This window comes from Apus apus, chromosome 21 (genome assembly GCF_020740795.1).
Source record: "Apus apus isolate bApuApu2 chromosome 21, bApuApu2.pri.cur, whole genome shotgun sequence".
In the NCBI taxonomy this organism is placed as follows: Eukaryota; Metazoa; Chordata; class Aves; order Apodiformes; family Apodidae; genus Apus; species Apus apus.
In genome coordinates, this window is record NC_067302.1 from 1,560,339 (window position 1) to 1,581,150 (window position 20,812).

General features: G+C 46.7%; 1 protein-coding gene across 8 annotated transcripts in view; it reads right to left on the bottom strand.

Annotated features, from left to right (window-relative positions):
* HIVEP3 (HIVEP zinc finger 3) overlaps window positions 1–20,812 on the bottom strand; it is a 273,818-nt gene that overhangs the window by 124,868 nt on the left and 128,138 nt on the right. The window lies entirely within an intron of this gene.

Consider the following 20,812-nt stretch of genomic DNA (forward strand, 5'->3'; position numbering starts at 1 on the left):
CAAAAGTTTTTTTCTCAGTGGCAGTGGCTTTTCTTAGGTGGAAGGTTGTGGTTTTGGGAAAATGAAGAAAAGACCAAGTTCCCCTGAGGCTCCTCTCCCCATTGCAGGGTCAGGAACACTCGGGGTTAAGTTCAGGCCACAACGGGTAGTTTTGTGGAAATCCTTTGTTACAAACCAGCATTTAGTCAGGAAAGGGACTGTCCTCAGGAGGAGGATGGTTAAAACAACCATGTCTTGCTCCTCAGTTAAAGGTCAGGCTCTTTTCCTTCCCTCAGTGTTTAGACTGGTTATGCTGCCTCCCCATCCTTTACCCACCCCTCTTCACCTCAGCATGGCCCAGGGTGTGCACAAATTACCCACTGCCTGAAAAAGCCTCTTTGAAACTATTATTACCTTATTAGTGTTTAAAAAATTAAAATAAAATAGTAATTAGTCTTTTCCCCATCCCTGCTGTGCACAAGGAGTTCCCAGCTCCTTGGAGCACCCTTTGGTGTTCTGCCTGCTTCCAGCTGGTCCCTAACTCATCCCTCTCTTCCCTGCTGCTAAAATGCACGAACAGAAGGTGAAAGCACAGTCAGGACTTTCAGCTTTTCCACATACACGACAGTCCTGGAGTTGCTGTTTGAGTAACCCAGGGGGAAAGGAGGTTCCCCCTGAAGAACCCACGTGGGAATCAGGGAGTTTCATCTCAGTTCTCCCACGGATTTGCTGTGCTACTATCAACAAGTTCAACAACTATCACCTTCACCTTTCTGCTTCAAAGTCTTCCAATCTGGGGAAACCATCTGAGGACTTAGAAATGCTGTGCTGTGATTTGTCTGTTTTTAAAGCCCCTGTGCTCAAGAATGAACACTTGTGCTCCTGATTGAAGAGGGGACTGGGAATAGGGTTTTCACGTCATCCTTCCCCTGAGAAAGCAGGAGCAGCAGCAACCTCTGTATCAACTGTTTTTCAGACATATTTAACAACTTTTTACAACCTGAACTGTAAATCCCTAAAAGTGAAATGAGATCTTCAGAAGTCTGAGGCACCAGTCAGCACCACCTAACAGCCCTGATCCCCCCTTGCTTTTGGAAATCCCACCAGGCACCTTCCCTGAGGTGTGTTTATTTTCAACCGCCTAACCCCAGAACCTTATGTCCCTTTTCAGCCACCACATCAGCAGCCAGGAGCTTAATGCCCAGGGAAAGGCAGCCTGGGAGCCTTGGTCCCCCTTTCATGACTCAACTCTCCCCAGTTTGCCTCGGTCCTGGATCTCAGGCACCACAGGAGCTCTGCTTCTCACTTTTCCACATCTGCAAAATGAGAATAACAGCATTCCTTAACTCAAAAGGTCCCTGTGCTCTTTAAACATTTCAAAAGCATGTGGGAGAATCTTCAATTAACCAAAAAAATCCCTGCAAAGTTTCATTATTATTCCAAATACTTACATTAAAGACACATGTCCTGGTAAGTAGCAGGCATGAGGAATCATTATGCTAATTTTAGCCAGAGCATCTGCTCAACGTTAAATCTGAAACTCTGTCTTGAAGAAATAATTTAAATTATTTTTCTTCAGAATTGACATTTGTCAAACAATATGTTGTGGATGGGAATTGCAGCCAACTCTGAGTGACGGGCGCGAGGACACGTGTTCACCAGGGCGAAACGCTCTCGGGAGGGAAGCTGCTGCATCCCGGCGTGGCAGGAACTGACGAGGAAACTAGCCAGGCTGATGTGCTTCCTGCCTCCCAGCCATCCCTGCTGGTGGCACAAACCCTGGCCTTGGGGCTGTGTGTTCCCCCTGTGCTCCTTCCTTGTACCTTCTCTCCAGCAGGCAGGGTTACCCAGCTACCAGCTCCTGCTCAGCGGCACGTCCAGAGGAGACGATCCAAGGGCTGGAGCCTGGACGTCTTGAAGGGCAGGTTGGATGGGGCTTAGAGCAACCTGGTCTAGTGGGAGGTGTCCCTGCCCATGCAGGGGGTTGGAACTAGGTGGTCTTTAAGGTTCCTCCCAACCCAAACCAGTCTGTGATCTCCCAGGGAGAGGCTTGGTGGGAAACCTGGGACCTCTTCCTTCAGCCATATTTATACCTACAGAGACCAAACCTAACCAATACTTACTGCACCACTGGAACAAACTACATGTATCTCTTCAAGCACCATCTTACCCTATTTTTATTTTTTTTTGCACAAGCACCTGAGCAGTTTCCCACCCACCAAACCCAGTTTTGCAGCATAGCTGGGGACAGGAGATGGCATCTTCAGAGCTGTTAGCCCAGCCACTCTCAGTTGCCAGCCCTGTTTGCTCTGGGGAAGGGACTCTACTACTCTACTACTTCCAACACATTTATTTTATTTTGTTTCCCTTCTGTTTTTCTGTACAACCTTCCTATTAATTTTAGGGCAGTCATTGCCAGCATGGCTGAGGAGCCCTGGGGATCCGGAGGCAGCATCGAAGGGTTTTGTGAGTTGTAACTGAGAAAAACAAACCCAGTGCCTGGAAGCTGAAATTTGCTATGCAAATGAGTGCCCCCCACTGTAAAAACATAAGATTTACAAATTAAAAAAAAAGATTGGAAACCACTGACATAGACCAATATACAGTAAACACCCCAATAACCACATCAACATTTATAGCAGAATGGGTGTCTATACAGAATGAGAGTTAATTGAAAAATTAAATAAGCATTTTTACCATATATTTTGAATTACGCTAGACACACAGGAGTCATCTCCTCCCAAAATAGTCCAAAAATAAAAGTTCCATTTTGCTTTTAAGAAGTTAAATGGTCACAAATTGCCGTCAGAGTATAAGGTCTTTCAAATTCTACCCAGTAGAGCTCCTAAGTCCCAGCAGAAATTGCTGATCTCAGATATCCTGAATGACTGTTTGTAAAATCAGCCACTGATCCCTGAGCCATCTCCCTTTTGGCAGTACCATATGTATGTATTCCATAAATATTTGTCAGCATTTTAGACAAAAGATGCCATAGAAATAGCCATCACAATTCAGTCATGCTGCTTAAAACCGGTTTCTCCTTTAATTTTGAACCTGACAACACTTTTAAAGTAATCACAGTCATTTCTGACTGTGAAGTTATCATCTGTCCCATGCAAATTTCATGCTCAGATTCATTTTACCTTGAACATGGTAGGGCAAGTGATTTCTTTGCCATGAATTCCCAAGCTGTGCCCACAACCCCTGAGGCCTCCAGGAGGCAGGGAGTAAAAGCCACCCTCAGCACCCAGCAGTGAGATGGGGCTTCCAAGCACCAAACAGGAAACCAAGCAGGAGGAATTCATAACTAACAAAAGTCTAAATAAAATCCTCAAAGGGTGGGAGAGGCAATAGAGAAGAAAAAAAAAAAACACAACCCACACACACCCTGGAGAAAGACTGTGTGGAAATACAGGGCTTGACCTTCCACCAGTGTCTATCCCTTCACTCCCAGTTTACTCCAGTGCAAGTGAGAACTGAGTAACACCCAAACCAGCTGGGATTACTCCCCAAGTGCTGCTGTTTCCTTGTGTTTCAGAGGAAATCCCCATGGAAAGCAACAGCTGGTTGCCTCTCCCCCCCGCTCCAGGGCAGCATTCCCAGAGGAGGTGGTGGCTGTGGGCAGGGTGCCCTGTCCAGGACCTTTGGCCTTTGCTCTCAGGTTACCCCAGATCACCTCACTGGTACTGAGCAAGGGGGGAAGCCAGGACAACGACCAGGGGGCTCAGGGACTCTCACTTCAGTGGTTCCAGCTGAGCTGGGGCAGGCTCAGTTACTATTTTTAAAAAACCCCTTGGGGCACCCAGAAGGATACTCTTCCAGGATCATTAGGGTGGTCACAGAGAAACTCAACTTTTTCCTGACAATTCTCCCGTTCATTTCAATGGAGTAATTCTCAGGTTGAATTTGGCCCCAGATTCTTGGTGGTGTTTCAATAGGACATTTTTTGCTGCACTTGGCCATGGACTCAGCTCAAAGTAAAACAACGAATGACATAAAAACCTTAGATTAGTACCTGCTCATTAGAGAAAAACTAGATTAATCCTGAAGTGAGGTCTTAATTGGGGTTACATCATGAGATAGATGAGTACAAGGCCTGGATGGACATGGACATAACAGTTCTTATTTTCTTCTAGGGACAAAACACTCCTGCATTCCCTAAACCTGCCTCCTCTGCTAGGACCTAAGGATAAATAAATGACTTTTAATATGGTTCTTCCAAACCCACTACCCTGAGCAGCAATTAGCAGCTCTTAAAAAAAAAAAAAAATCACTTAAACTTAAAACTCACTTGGAGTGTTGTGTTCAGTTCTGGGCTCCCCAGTTCCAGAGGGACAGGGAGGCTACGAGGACGATGGAGGGACTGGAACATCTGTCATATGGGGAATGGCTGAGAGACCTGGGGCTGTTCAGTCTAGGGAGAAGAAGACTGAGGGGGGATCTAATGAATGTCTGTAAATACATGAGGGCAGCAAGAAGGCAGGACAAGCTCTTGTCACTTGTGCCCTGGGACAGGACGAGGGGCAATGGGTTCAAACTGGAGCCCAGGAAGTTCCAGCTCAACATGAGGAAGAACTTCTTTGCTGTGAGGGTGACAGAGCCCTGGGACAGGCTGCCCAGAGAGGCGGTGGAGTCTCCTTCTCTGGAGACTTTCCAGACCTGTCTGGAGGCCTTTCTGAGTGACCCTAGATTTGGTCCTGCTCTGGCAGGGGGGTTGGACTTGATGATCTTCAGAGGTCCCTTCCAGCCCCTGACATGCTGGGATTCTGTGATTAAAATTTTTAAGACAGTAACACTAGCACCGTGTTCTTGGACTGAAACTCCACAAGTACCAGGGTGCTGTGAAGCCAGGTAATAATGCATCAGTGAATGTTCTTGGAAGAACCATTTCCCATGACCAGAGCTCTACCAGAAGCTACTGCTGCTCTTTGCATTAATTGCATTACCTCCTTTCTGCTGCTTGCTCAAGAAACCTGCAACATTTTGTCAGCTCACATTCTCTCTTTCAAGTCAGAATTAGCAATAGGAAACAAAAATAGTTTTATTAGTGAACTGTGTCCTTTTAACAAACTTCAATAATAAAATATCATAAGTTTTGCATCTGTGGCTAAACACAAAAGGCCTTGGGGGGGTTGGGGTGCATTTGGGCACTAACAGCATCTTTTGATGGAAGCTGAAGGGAGAGAAGGAGCAGCCTGATATCACCAAAAATGAAAAAAAAAAACACAACAAACAAAAATCCAGCATAATTCAGGCAACAAACATAACTTTATAGTTAAGAGTCAGTTGATTATTTTTTTCTTTATTTTTTTTGCACTTGTAGAGCAGGGATTTCAGTTCTTTAATGTATAAGAAAATGCACACAGCACAGCCTCTCCAAATCTACAGCATTTGTTCTTGAGGTGTGGAAATGTGCAACCCTGGATAATAAGGTTAGAACTGCTTCAATACTGGTTTCTGCAGCAAGCTTGTCTTTCACCTGAGTGACCTCACAGCACAGTAACCTTGGCTCTGAAACACTTTGTGCAAAGTTAGAATGCAGAGAAGTTTTTAAACATAGACTACATGAGGAAAAATATCATCCAGCAACATGAGGAATGACTGTTGTACCAACATGCTCACCTGCCTTACCCAGGTCACTGGTCTTGTGGGAGGTGTCCCTGCCCATGCAGGGCAGTTGGAACATGATGATCTTTAAGGCCCCTTCCAACTCTAACCATTCTGTGATTCTATCATATGATTCTTCTTAATGCACCTCTGAAGCAGGGCTGGGATGAGATAAGAAATCTTTTCTTTGTCCTGGCTGAACATTCACTGGTGGCTGGAAGGGATGGGCAGGGACACTGGAGTCTGACAGCAGCTCTCACTGCTCACTTGCCATCACTTGTTAAAAATGTTGTGGCTCCTCTGTAGCTTGATCACTGGGGACTTCAAGGCTCCCAGCAGCCTTTACCTCTTTATGTGACATCTACATGAGCTGCTGCCTAGCACAAAGGAAGCCTTTAAAATACAGAGAAAAAAGGGGCAGGAGCTTTTAACCCTGCACACCTTTTCCCAATCTGCTATTCTTGGCAACACAGGCTTCTAAGCTATTGCTAATAAAAGTATATTAATGCCTGTCTTCTGCAGCATGCTTCCTGGCTCAAATTTATCTCACCCAACTTCAGATTTCTACAAAGTAAATAGCTCCACACCTTCTTTATGGAGGAAGTCCTAGAGCTGATTCACTTGGTTGCAAGATACACATCTGAAGTGGTAGCTGAATCATGCCCTGGAACATTTTATTCTCTCTCCTGACTGCACAGGGAGAGCAGATCTCAACTGGAGAGAGATGAGAGAGTCCCAACCCTGCTGCTCACATTGCCCCAAAACTCCAGCAGTGTGCTCTGAAAAGGATGTGTGTATGTGAGTGCATGAGTGTGCATGACTTTACACTTCATCAGACCTGCAGGAACGTCACCTGACTGCCCTGGCTGTGCTTCCCATGGATTATTCATACATTCAGTTGGATATAATTCACTAAGCAGCTCCATGCAAGAAAAAAATTTAAAAAATCATACACATTTTAGACAAGAAAATTCATCAAAAAGACCCTTCCAAGCAAGAACTTTAAAAACGAGGGAATGAAGACTTTGGGTCACATAGAAAAAGAAATCCAAATAAACATGTGATATGAAGGTACCAAAAAAATCTCAACAACCTGAACCAATTAACTGCAGGAAATCATCAAATCTCCACTGCAGTGTTTGTGGTTCCAGGAACCTGAGCTGTACTTCTTGGTCAAATCAAGGTCTCCCCATTCCTGTATCCCTTTTCCAAAGGCAGCCAGAAGGTTCAGGGCTGTGCATCAAACTGCACTCCAGAAGATACAGCAAGGGAAGAAAAGGACAAGGTCTCTTCACTGGTTGATTGAACTTCATCACTATCCTAATGAAAATCCAGAACCCCAAACAGCTTGCACAGACAGGGGAAAAGAGCTGCAAAGTGCTTGGGCCACTTGGAATTCTACACGCAGCCAGGAATTAGTCAACTGTTGACAGCAACCAGCAAGAACAAGGCTGTCCCACACACAGGACCCAGCTAAGCCTGACTCTGCTGGTGACTTCCCAGGAGCCCCTGTTGCAGATTTCTTTCTAGATTGGAGGAAATCATGGTCAGAACTGGGCTATTCCTGCCCCAAATTGCTCTTTGTTTGAATCCAAGTTTTCCTGCTCTCTCATGCTCAGGAGGAAGAAGCCACTTTTCTCCTCCAAGTGTCAGAGCCTGGGGACAGAGGAGCCACAGAGACCCTCACACCCCCCAGCACGGTGTGCTGGGCAAGGACCTGCTTCATTTGGTAGAACAGGCTCCTCTCAGTTTGATTCCTACCTAATTTGCAGCCGTGCTTCAGTGTTCACAGCATCTACATTTTCGCTGTATAAAAATGCAAATTTTCAAAACTGCAATTAAATTTTAAATGCCTTTTGATTTACAACTAATAAAGCTCCTTTGCCAGTGTAACATTGTGTCCAGGGTATAAGATTAGCCAACAGGTCTTTGGTTATTTTCTTGAGCAGAGAAAGAGAAATGAAATGCTTAGTTTTCCTTTCTCTTTGCCTCTAGATTGCCTCTTCATTCACAAAAGGGACAAATCTTGCTGCTTTGCTTTAGTTTGGGTTTGTTGGGTTTTTTTTTGTCAAGTGGAAATAGAGAAAAACATTTTCTGCACCCATGTCCTGGGGAAAGCCAGAGCCAGTCTTGGCCCACACAGCAACCGGGTGATACTTCAACAATTTGACACCAGGTTTTGTGAACTTAGGGCTTGTGTATTGGTGCACATCCTGCTCAGTGTGGAAAATGCAGCTTTTCAACTTCTGCTCAACCTTGCCAAGGGGAGCAGCCTTCACATCACACCTCCCCAAAACAGCATCACACCGTGTGAGCAAAAAGAAGCTGCTGCAGAGCCTTTCGGAGCCCCTTAGAGACCCCAAGCAGGGGAAAAAACCACCAAGCTTACATGTAAAATCAATGCTTCAAACTCAAGGGGGCTGGAGCAGAAACATGGAGAGGCAGCACTGCCTGGAAAAGCATGTTTGAGCTGTCAAGTGCATATGGTGGCCAAATCAAAGGGTAGGTTGCTACGAGTGCATTTCTGAAGCGCTTGATGATTTATTTCTAGATGCAGAGAGACGGGACAGGCACACAGTGAATTTCAAGGCAGAAAAGGGCTGTTGTAGATCAGGCTGTCACTCTTCCTATCTTCTAAAAAAGAATCCCAGAGAGGTTAATTTAAGCAGCGAGGTATGTTCCCTGCTCTCTCAATTTTCTCCTCTCCCCCATGGCTGTAGGGCTGGAGTGATGTTATTGCTCACACCCAAGGCAGGAGAACAGAGAAGGATTTCTGCTGGAGATCAGCCAAGGCCCTGTGCTGGGTATCAACAGAGGAGGAGAAAATCTTTGAGCTTTCGGTGATGTCCAGATGTTTTTGCATCTGCTTTGGCAACTTTGACAGGCTTTGGCATCTGATGTGGTGTGTGTGTGCTCAGGAAAGCACTCCTGACACACCACGCTCCAGGCTGCTTAGCCCTGAAGATGCCTAAACTTGACTGAAAGCCACGAAGCACCTACAATATCTTAGGGTGCTCACATCCAGGCACCCACACATGGTCAGAAATGCCTCAGGCTTTGCAGCTGGACACTTTGCTCACACCTAATCCATGTCTTGATCCAAAAAGAAGGCATCTGCTTGACTACCACCCACTAGGCATGGGCAGCCCCCAAACTCAGCATGAAGCACAGAAGATGTATCTGCTGCAGGTACTAGAGGTGCTGTAGGAGAACTGCTGATGGGCACTCACCTCCTTCCTGGAATGAGTTTTATGATGTTATCTTGGACTAGAAGTTTGTTGTTCCCCTTGGATTCCTGTTCCTGCTCCCTTCACTTTCAACGAGAGCAGGTGGGAGACATCACCTTTTGGTGGGAACTGCCATGCAAGGTTGTGGCAGGACATGGCCACGATGGTCCTGGCCGTGTCTGTGTGCTGGATTAGGTTATGCAATAACATTCTCATCTGCACACCCACAAAGGAGAACATGGCAGGTGGGGAAACCAAATAATGCCCTGCCCGGCTACTCCCAGGCCCATCCCAAGATCTGTCAGCCCATCCCAGACCCATCTCCACAAGCCCAGAGGAGCACTGAGGACAATGGCAGGTGGAGACCCAAATTACGGGCTCCGAGGAAGGGACACTGTGCCTGGCTCCTCAGGGCTGTCCCAGGAGAGCCCCAGCCCCAGGGGTCAGTTGTGAAACCTGTTGAGATGAGTCAACTGGAGCTTCTTTGGGACTGTGGGGGTGTGGGACACACAGGATGCAGGGGAAGGGCCTTTGGGGATTGCACAACATTTACAATAGGATGTTGAGGGAAGGAACCACATCTGGGGAAGGGAGGGATGAAGATGATTTTGGGAAGAACATACATGGTAAAATAGAGGGATAAGGAGATTAAAAGGGCCATCCCTGTCACTACACATCTCTAGTCATGCCCTGTGCACAACGAGCACAGTCTGTCTTGTCTTCTATTACACTTCATTTCCAACTATTTTCCTGAGTGAGGGACTCTGTTCTGTGTGCCTGTGTGAATGGGGTCTGGGTGCAGCTGGACTGGGACCAGGGGTGTGATCACCAGCAAACCCTGAGCTGGACTAGCTTGGCAAGTAGAGGAAGGTCCTGGGAGCCAGCGGGGTGCATGTGTCTCTCTACAGGTGAGTCCACAAGAAAAAATGGAGAGTCTGAGGTGTCCTGGCCAGCTGCCTGGGGGGACATGTGTGTGTGGAGATGTGGGTGTGTGAGTGGGTCAGTACTAGCAACTGGAATTGCTGCAGCTGAGGCTCCAGTGCTGCACAACTGCAACACCTAAGCACTAGGGTGTCCTTGGTACACTGTGCTTTTAGAATGGCATAAGGGCTTTGGTACCTCAGTGTCACCCATCACAACCAACAGCTCTGGAAAAGTGACACAAAAATGACTCCCTTGGTCCTCCATCCAGGAGATCTGAAACCACAGCCTTCTCCAGAAAGCAGAACTCTGCCAGCAGCTCAGCAGTGCTAACCTTCCTTCCCTGACTCTGCTTAGATGTTTAAAGACCAGCTTGGAATTTTTTTCTTTTTCTTTTTTTTTTTTTTTCCATTTCAATTCATCAGAGAAAAAAAAAATTCCTTCAAGGGCTTAAATCTAAGTAATTACAGGCTCCAGTCACACAGTATATGCTGGCTGGTAGAGCTCTCTTCACTGCCAGAAAAGCAGGTCAATTATAAGCAATGAACCACATTACCAGGAGAAAAAGCTGGTTTGAATTCTGGTCAATTAGTGCTAAAACTGCCTTGGAAGTGAAAGGTAAATTGAGCTAATAGAGCTATGCAGAGAGACCTACATATCTCAGCTCCCAGCACAGACAGCAAAGGCTTCATTTCTGAGATGGCAGAAATTAATGATGTTTTGGCACACAATCAGCTTCAACTCTGCAGGGTGAAGTTAGCAAGGTTCCCATCCTGTCTCTTCTCACCTCCAACTTAGGGTCTCAATTAAAAAAACATGCTTACTTAGGGAGGGTGCTGAAACACATAATTAACTTTAAGGATGTTCTTACATACTTTCCCAGACCCGGGCTCGAGTCAAAGTGTAAAGAGCTGCAGTGTGCAAGGGCTCCTGGACTCCTGCCATTCCCATGGCTGCCACAGCCTGGGAGGAAGAGGAGGAGGAGGAGAAAGCATGAAGCAGGCTTCTGTGGGTGCTCCTTGCGGAGCGATGACTCTCAAAGAGAGCCCAGAGACCTGGGACCAGTAACTTGAGTCAGGGGGAGTGTGGGATTCCTCCACCTCCACCCCTGCTTGGAGTCTGGGTTGTTGGAAGTAACAGCAGCTTCATGGAAAAGGCTGGAAAGAGATCATTGGCTTGGAAACTTTCTTTTCTCCAGCTGCTAAATCTACACATCACCTCCCAGAGGCCACATGGGTAGAAAGGGAGAACCAGGAACCTCCCAGGTCTCTTTTCACCACTGCTTGTGCCCAGCACAGAGCAGTGAATTGCCCCATCAGGGGTTATCCTCCAAGGTGGCAGCAACCAGGGGGATGCAGCAGCACAGCCAAGCCCAGAGGGATGGCAGAGGAATGTCAGGGAAGGAAAATCAAGTAGGCAGTTCCCAGGACATGGAGGAAAAGCAGCAGATGGAAAAAGCCAAGACTTCAGTGCTCCAGGTTGCCTGCTGCAGCTTGGGAAGGGGCTGCAGCACCAGTGCTCCCTGTGCCCTGTTCCAGGGCACAGCAAGAGCACGAGAAGCAGACAGACAGAGCCTGGCTCTCCAAAGGTTATGCAGCAGTGGCAGGGTCACTGGACTACTATTTTTAATCCCTCACTTGCCCCTGTGTGCCCCAGGGAAAGGGGAACATCCTTCATAGCCGCATTAACACAGCGTGGTTGAGGTTGAAAGGGACTTCTGGAGGCCATCTGGTCCAAGCCCCTGCTCAAGTAGAGCCACCTACAGCAGGTTGCCCAGGACTGTTACCTGCCCTTGAAGTGCCCCAGGGCTTCCCTGCCCCAGAGCTTGCCAGTAGTGGGCAGATCTGATCATCATGAAGTGCTCAGCATGGACATGGAAAATCCTAGATGGAGGTCCTAGGCCTCCACCTCTGTGCTATGATATACATCACAGTGTGTTCACCACGTGAGTGCCACCATGCTCTCACAAACCTTCATCCTTCTGCTGCTGGAGCCAGCAGAGGCTGGCATGGGTCAGACCAGTGAAAGCTTGAGATCAGAGGACAGAACCACATGCTGGGTCCACTATATCCCAAGGCTGTTCCACAAACCACCACCACAATATGAGAAGGTACCACAATGGCCCTAGGTCTCAGCCTACAGGCAGAGATGCAGGCAGCATGGAGAAGCTCCTCCTGCAGCATCACCACATCACACCTCTGCCTCCCCACGAGACAGAGCTCCCCTGCTTACGTAGGGCAGGATGGGACCTGACCTTGCACAACCTCATCAAGCATGAAACGTTAATGCCCACCAGGTCATGAACTGGCATGACAGAAACCATCAGCAAGTCATTGCATATCACAGTGACATAAAGCTGATTAAGAAAGAAAGGAATTGAGGAGTAAAGCTCTGTCTGGACACAAACTGCAGCTACAGGACACTCATTTCTATGGACAAGCTTCATCCCATTTTCCTTCTCCATGGATTTTGTGTGGGTTAACCCCAGCACCAAGTGAGGTTTGTGGAAGCCCAGGAATACTCTGAGGTTGCTGGCAGCCATTTTCATTGGCCTGCTGCTCCTCCAGCTTTTCTTAAACATCTTCAAAGCCAAACAGCTACAACCTAGACATGCAGCGACCCACAGAGCCCCATGCTTGGCTGTTTGTAGCCAAACTGCTCCAGAAATAACCCCCATTGCTGGAAGAATCAACACCTTTTTTTCTTTTTCCACTCTGCCGAATGGCTCGGTGACCTCAAACAGCTGCAGCATCCTCAGGAGTGTCTGGGCTAACCTGACCTGCTGCTTATCTGAGCTGCTCCCTGAGCTCTTGGCTGGAGCTGCAGGACCTGCCTGGGGACCTCACAGCTCCCTGGCCATGGGCACCAGCACTTTAAAAGCAGGTGCAAATGACAACATGACAGTGAGCATAAAAGGGGGGGAAAAAATGCTTCCTTGCTAAGCAGGCAGTGCTTGACTTGTACATGTAAGACTATTTCTTAAGCAGCTTTGCTTTTTTATACCTTTCACAGAGCAGATCTAGGCCTAGTGTTATTAATAATAGACATGTCTGTCTCTTTTTTAAATGTTATTCAGATCCATTCAAAGATTTTTCTTGGTAATGAATTCCAGGGTTTAATTATGCACTGTGTTAACAGGCTTAGTGCTTTTAAATGTAATATTTAATCTCATTAGAGGTCACACGCTCTTGCATTTTCCGAGCAGGTTAAATAGCAAGGCTAGGATATCCTGTCTACCTTTCCAGCATGTTTATTGTATTGATGGGATTTCTGTGTATTGAACACCTCGATGCTGTGATACATCTGCACAGTGAGTGCCTCATCCTGACTGTTGTACAGATTTATAGAAGCCCTTCCCATCCATCTCAGTTAATGCCACCAAAACCAAAACCATCTGTTGTTCCACACTCAGCTCAGTAATGCTCCTCGCATGATTTGGGGGAAAAAAAAAGAGTTTAGGCACTGACATTCTTCAGAAAAATACTTCACACTGGCTGTGGTGCTGCTCCAACCAGCAGATGAGGAGCTGCTATTGCTTCCAGACCTCTGCAGCACAAGCCAGGCTCTCACCCCAGAGCTGCCCATGTCTAACAGCTTTCAGGCAAGTTCTCCCCGAAGCACGAGCTGGGTTTATACCCGTGCAGCTGGTTTTGCACTGGTGAAGGACAGTTGTAGACAGGGAGAGGTTTTGTGTCAGCCTCTCCCCCACGCTGTAACACCCAGACTTCCTCATCAGCTACCCCATCACCACCCCATGACAACCGGATCTAACACTGCTGAAACACACACACAGATTTCAGATTTGCTGATCTAGATGTTATTTGTTGACTTCACCTGCACATAACCAGGCCCATTTTAGCCTCCTGTTTTCAGTAGTCACACTCTAGAGACTGTATTTTTTTTTTCCTGTACCTAGAACAAATAAGAAAACTACCCTATGCACCTCACTGCTGGAAGATGCTATTTACTTACCTACTTAATTTTGCTTCTGTGTTATAATAATAATAAGAAGACACAAGGAAACAACCAAGAAGAAATAAGGGCATTTTGTTAATCTGTGGTAATTGAATTGCTAATGAAACTGAATTGGTAAATATTGCTCCTAAACCTCGGGTGTCTTTCTGTCTTTAAAAGTTACTTCATCTTCAGTGACTAAATACACAACGATGGTCATATGGGATTAAAACAATTCCAAAACATTAAAAATTGCTGGCTACCTCTTTATCTATGAGAATATGTATTGTTTTCATATAAACAACATAAGAACTGAGACCAGGCAAATAATACTACAATTGCTTCTATGGCTACACAACAGAGTTTAAGATGAAAACATAATGTATACTTGAGAGAGACCTTGTTAAAAGTAAAAGGCTTCAACAACTGAGAGCTCCATGTTCCAAACATTAGCAGCAGCACATCATTTTCCACTCCAGGATTTTTGCTCCCTAAGAGCCATGTTAGTTTAACATACACACTTGATGTGTCAGACAGAGGCAAACCCATCACCCGTAGACATCCCTTAACAACAACGTTGCTCACAGTGACTGAAGATGACCTGTTACTCACAGATCACTTTACAAGCTGTGGTGCTTCATTTCCTCAAGACTCAGATATTGAAATGCATGGAAAATCAGGGCTGACCCTGGACATCCATTGGGCCAATCTCTCCCCATCCCCATCAACCCTCTTTGGCAGCCCACAAGTTAGCAATGTATGAAAGGAAGGAGACTTTTTCCTTTGAATCTGACAGCATTTAGACACTCTTCTGCATATCTGTAGTGGTTGCACTGCTAAAATTTTCAAAGAATAATGGAGCCCTTAAGCAAGTGCAACTTGTTCTGGTTCAAAATCCATGCACAGACCAGGAACGGTCTCAGTAAATGCACATGGAAACATTTTGAGGAATACGGTTGAAATATATCCAAGAGAGAAAAAATACATCACAAAATACAATGTATTCACGAGCATGCTATGGGTAAAGTGCAATTGCTGTGCTGTTGTTATTTTCTCAAATACATGTGAGTGTATTTAAGTGATTATGGATGAAAGGCATTACAGATGAAGAGTGACATTTGAAGAAGAAGCTTGCCTTTCTCTGCTGGCACTGCTTGTGGCTTCTTTGAACGGGACTGCTTTTGTTCTTTTTGGATATATACCTTATGGAGCACAACACCACTTTCCTAAGAAATAAATGTTTCAACCTGAATCTTCTGAATAACTTTCATTTGCAAACTGGAACATAGAAATCCCCCAGTGTTAGCCTAGCAAAATCCAGAGGATTTTCAGATGAGAAAGGTAGGGTAAAAGTTTCACCACAGAGCCACACACAAATGTCCAGCTAAACCTGTGGGTTTGTTCTCTTCTGTGATTAATCCTCACAGGAAAACTGAGAGAAAAAGCTGATGTTTGCTTGATTAGACTCAGAGGTGCTTCACCAGCTGAGGGCCAAAAATGCTACGATTAAAGATGTTAACATATATTTTGGGATTGTTTTTTTTAACTGCTAAGACAAGTTGTCACTAAAATATCAGTGGGTTAGTGCTGTATCCAGGCTCTGGACAAAGGAAAGAAGACTCTTCCCATACCCAAATGCTGGAATTTGGATCTCAGAGATACCCAAAATTAAGTCAAGGCAGGACATGCAGCCAGAAAAATCTCACCCATGATCTGATCAGTTTTGAAGTACATAATCCTTTGGAATCTCTGAATTAATACTCATTTTAACTTAGAAACCCCTGGGACAACTTTGTACACCAGCTTCCCAGGCAATTCAGTGTCTTATAGAGGAGCATCTTGGGAAAGAGTCTAAAAATAGGCCCTCTGGTTACCACAGCAAAGTACCCAAACATGTATGGAAATATTTTAGTACAAACAGAACCTGGATTTCACTTTTTTCTACTCCATCTCCCAAGACCATAACCTACCATGGTGTGTTCCAGGTACCTCTAATTAAAATTAAATATCTTTGCTCTGCTCCGAGATCTATCCATCTCTTACACCCACTTTGAACCTCATTTGCTTGCAGCTGCCCAGTAGGTCTTTTTGTAACTCTGAATGAAAAAAAAAAACCAACATCAACAACTTTCTAATTTTGGATCTGCAAACAAACCTTGGAGTCTGGGCACTCTCCAGGACACCAAGACAACTGCCGTGAGTAGCTGCACTCTGCTTTTTGCAAACCTCCTCAGCCCTGAGATACCAGTAAGCTTTTCAAATACTAAACAAGCATCTGGATTCCCCCATGAAAAGAAGAAAAAAAGTATTGCTTGATATCAGGGCAGGGTTAGGAGCCAGTGAGCAATTTCTGAGAGGTGACAGAAGAATGATGGGTGTCTGGACCAGACTTTCAAACGCCGAATATCTGTGAAAACTTCAGCATCTCTTCTTGCTGTTCAGCTATAGCTCAAAAACAAGTTGCATGTGCATTTTGTTATAATTTCTGCTTCCCCAGAGATTAACCTCTGGCTCTCTGAAGAACCAGCTTCATCCATGCTGGAGATCTGCCCCTTCTGCATCTTCACCAAGACTTTGCAGTACTGGTGGACAAGCAGCAACAACGAGCCAACTCCAGAAGCCATGGCCCAAAAGCAGATGCCCTTAGTTTGGATGTGCTGTACCCTTCAGCTCACGTCAAGCTAAAGCCAACAAAATTAGGATGACTCCAGATGGGCACTGGAGCAGTTTCTTTCAGCTCTTGGCATCACCAGGATAACAAGTAGAGCTGGGGATGGGAGGCATGACCTTCATCAGCCAGAGCCCAGGCAGAGGTGCAGGTCAGAGCTGCCACAACAAGTTGAAGGAGATCCTGGATCACCACCCACCTCACTGCTGGAACATGATCTTTACCCCCCTACAAATGTTCATTGCAGTGGTCTCCTAACCCTTACCCAGTGAGAACTGAATGGTGACCACTACTGCCAGTGCCTCACAGTGGCAGGAGCTGCCAACCTGCTCTTCAAAACCTGTGGAGGAAGGTGCACGGGAGGAATTCACCAGGAATAAGCTCAAAACAATTCTCCAAGGGCTGCAAAATTTAACCCCAGAAACTGTTACAACAAAATTTTCAGTGCTTACTTACTTTGCCTTCACACAGAATTAAAGGCAGTCCAGTAAAAACACAGCCCTATCCCGGTAAGAAATCATCCACACTTTTTAATGTGCCACCTGCACATACTGCACAAATCTACAAGGCCCTAAATATAAACAGACAGCCCTTTCCTGGCTGTTAAAATGAACACTACCTCAGCTTGTTCTCTGAGCAAGCCAAAATTATAGCTGCTTGGAGATCAGAAACATTTTAGGGCGGGACAATTTCTGCTGCCCCACCTCCCACCCCCCCAACCTCCACTCTTCTTTTTACAGTGTTTGTAGTATTATGAATAAGGCATTCATTGTGCCCAAGCCCCAAAGATATCCAGCTTGGAGGGAGAGTTAAAATTAGTGTTCAGCATATTCCTGAAGGTGCCAGCAGAAAAGACAGCTCGTGTGGGATGCCAGGGACTCGGCAGGCAAAGCTGCAGCCCTGAGCAGGCTGGGCCCTGTGCTGCACCTCTTTTTTGAGAGCTTACGGGTGTGCAGACACCCCACATCTGCACTGGTTTACCTGTCCAAAAAAACTTAAGTTATTCCTGCAAAGCCCAGCAGTGTGAAGTTGTGCCAGCACATACATGGCTGATCAGGCAGCTTAAGCAGAGCAGAGGAAGCACCAAGACGCAGCTCCGTGCGCAAGGACTGCCTGGAATTTCCATTCCAGAAGACCCCGAATCATTCTACAGGCAGTACCCATGGCAATAACATCCCTCATTATGAAATTATAGGCAGGGCTGGATGGAGCACAGGTTTCTCAGCACTGAACCAGGGGAAAACCAAAGTAAACCACCTTTTTTTTGCTCCAGATGTTAGGTGATCTGCGGCCAGAGGTGCCCAGCTTGCGCACCGCGGCAGGGGAGAGCGACGGGTCAGTCACCCTGCACGTAAAAAATCCAGAACAACTGGATAAGGAAAGCAGAGCCTCCCTGATCACCCTGGGAGGAGGGAAACTGGGTGTATATGCCTTTCTCTATAATTTTGTACATAAGTATATATTGAAATATAACCTGAGCACACCCTTGGTGCTCTGCCAGCGACGGGCACAAGGGCAGCAGGGCTGGCGGGCAGCGTGTGTGGCACACACCCCTCCTTCCTCTCAGCAACCTTTGCTTACATTTCATCTAGACTTCTCTGATTCCAAGGTTTAATAAAATTTAATCCCAGCTTGTCTTGAATTAATTAATTAGAGCTCACTCCAAGCCACCCTGCCAGTTTCTGCAGTGACACTGGTACTCACAGAAGAGGCAGAGACCAGCTGCATCCACCCCTTGAGCAGGAGCAGCCACAGACCAGCCAGGCCTGGGCAGCCCCATCAACAGGCAGCAAAGGGGTTGATTTCAAAGCACATTGATTTTTCTCCTCCATTTTTTCCTCACTAGAAAAAAACTCCTGTAGGTATGAACAGTCACACCATGAGGTCAGTCTCACTCCGCTCACAACCACCAGGAAGAGAGTGGGAGTCCCATTCCTGCAAACTCAGTCTTTACTCATCAAAATGGATTAATTGGGACTAACAGGTTACCTGGTATCAACCAATCCACGTGCTCCAACTACACCTCTTTTGCCCCCTCCCTGTGCTTCTGAGCTTGCTTTCCTCTTCCAATCATCTGCAGTAAAGGATTTTTTTTAATTCCCTAATGCAAAGAAACACAAAACCTCTTTGTTTTTTTTCACCAGGAACAAGCTGTGGGAAATCAGGAGAAATGGGGGTGATCTGACAGGACAGCAGCTCTGTTCCCTGTACAGCTGATTTCCAATAAGTGTGATGTCCCACCAGACACTGTGGAGCACCCTCTAACTGCAGCAGCTCTCCAGTCCTCCCAACATTCTTAGGTCTCTCTGCTCATCTTCCTCCCTGCCCCAGCCAAGAGCAGAGCAATCTCAGGTGCTCAGTGACCACAGTGACCAGCATGACATACACCAACAGACACAGACCACAGAACAGGAGATACTTCCCACTGCATCACTGTCTGGTTTGCACCACTTCTTGCAATGCAATGAATTCTGATCTCAGAGGAATCTCATCAGTTTTGGCTGCTGCCAGAGTGCCAGGCAGGGACCCTGATGAAGTGCAGTTGTTTACAAACATGTTAAAGCATATTTAAAACCCATTGTTTCTTGCTCCAGCTGCCCAAGTACTTTTTACTCAGTTCCTGGACTAGAACCAAAAAGAAAAATGACAGATTGCCAAGGACAGAGACAGAGGGGTGGATGGAGGGAGGGATGCAAAGTGGCTAGACAGCACAGCAGATGAATATATTATCCTGCTGCCTCTGGGAATAGAGGTTAGAAGCTGGACCAGGCTGAAGAAACACATTGCAAGGAACACTTGCAAAATTAAAGGTCAGTGAGATAATGAGCTATAACTACAGCCAAGCAAGAAGTATTTGCTGATGGAGCTGGCTCTGAGCTCTGAGTGTAGCTACCTACTGCTCCCAGGGTGCAAAATCTGTGCTCTTCAATTAACTCCCCTGACGAGACAGAAATCCTGGTGGTGCCACAGTGGGGCAGTGGCTGCTGCTCCCCGGGAAGCTCTGCTCTTCTCCAGCTGCTTTCTCATTATTTCCAGACCAACAGCTTCTCCCTGAGAAAAGGCTGTGGCTTCTGCAGCAGCAGAACAACCACCTCCCTAGCCTGTCCCCCTCCTCAGCAGCTTTCCTGCTGCTTTGCTCAGGCAGGGGATGCTGCTGTGCTGCCCATCCTGCATCACCACCTTTGAACTCTGGAGATATCTCATCTCTGTGGGTCTGCAACGTGTCCCCAGCTCTGGAACCTGGCTGCAGTCAGCAGCAACCTGCCATGGGATCTACATCCCTATGGATACAGATGTGTGTTCTAAAGCAGGGAACAGACAAACCCATTTCAGAGAATCACAGAATAACTTTGTTCGGAAAAGGCCTCTAAGATCATCAAGTCCAACCATTAATCCAACTCTGCTGAATCCAGAGCTAAACCATGTTCCTCAGCACCACATCTACACAGCTTTTAAACACCTCCAGGGATGGTGATTCAACCACCTCCCTGGGCAACTTGTTCCAGTGTTTAATTACCCCTTCAGTGAAGAAGTTTCTTTTAATAGCCAATCTAAACCTCCCCTGGCACAACGGGAGGCTCTTTCCTCTTGTTCTATCACTTGTTCCTTGGAGAAGAGACTCACCCACCCTTGCTCCAACCTCCTTTCAGGGAGCTGTAGAGACTGAGAAGGTCTCCCCTCAGCTTCCTTGTCTCCAGGCTGGACACCCCCAGCTCCCTCAGCTGCTCCTGCTCAGACTTGTGCTCCAGCCCCTTCTCCAGCTCCTCTGCCCTTCTCTGGACACGCTCCAGCTCCTCCATGTCCTTCTTGTCATGAGGGGCCCAAAACTGATCCCAGAATCCGAGGTGTGGCCCCACTAGTGCTGAGCACGGGGAGATGATCCTTGCCCTGGTTCTGCTGGCCACACTATTGCTGGCACAAGCCAGGATGCTGTTGGCTTCCTTGGCCACCTGGCTCATATTCAGCCACTCACGACCAACCACCCCAGGTGCTTTTCCTCTGGGCAACTTTACTGCCACTTGTCACTCAAGGAAGAGTTCATCTGTCTCATATCAGCCAAGTGACTCTCACCCCTTAAAATCCATCCAACACAGATGCCAAACCCTGGGTTGAACATTGACAACATGCTGGTGGCCAAGGACCATACCCAGCAGCACAGCACCTTCTTCTGGAGGGTTCTCCAAGAGGTCCATGAACAGCATTGTATTTCCACACATTTCCCCCAAAGTTGCTCAAACAGCATCTCTAAGTAGGGCAAAACTTCATCAGCAAGTGGAGAGACTTGGTGAATGTTGCAAGGGGGAAAAGGCACAGCTGCAAGGGGCAGGGAGAGCAGGCAAGGAAGGACAGGATTTGAGTATCTGCTGGTTTGTCACTCAGCTGCAATGGGAAGACCCAATAGCAGCTTCTGTTTCTAAATATTCTGTATTAAGACAAAGAGCCAGAAAGAAAATCA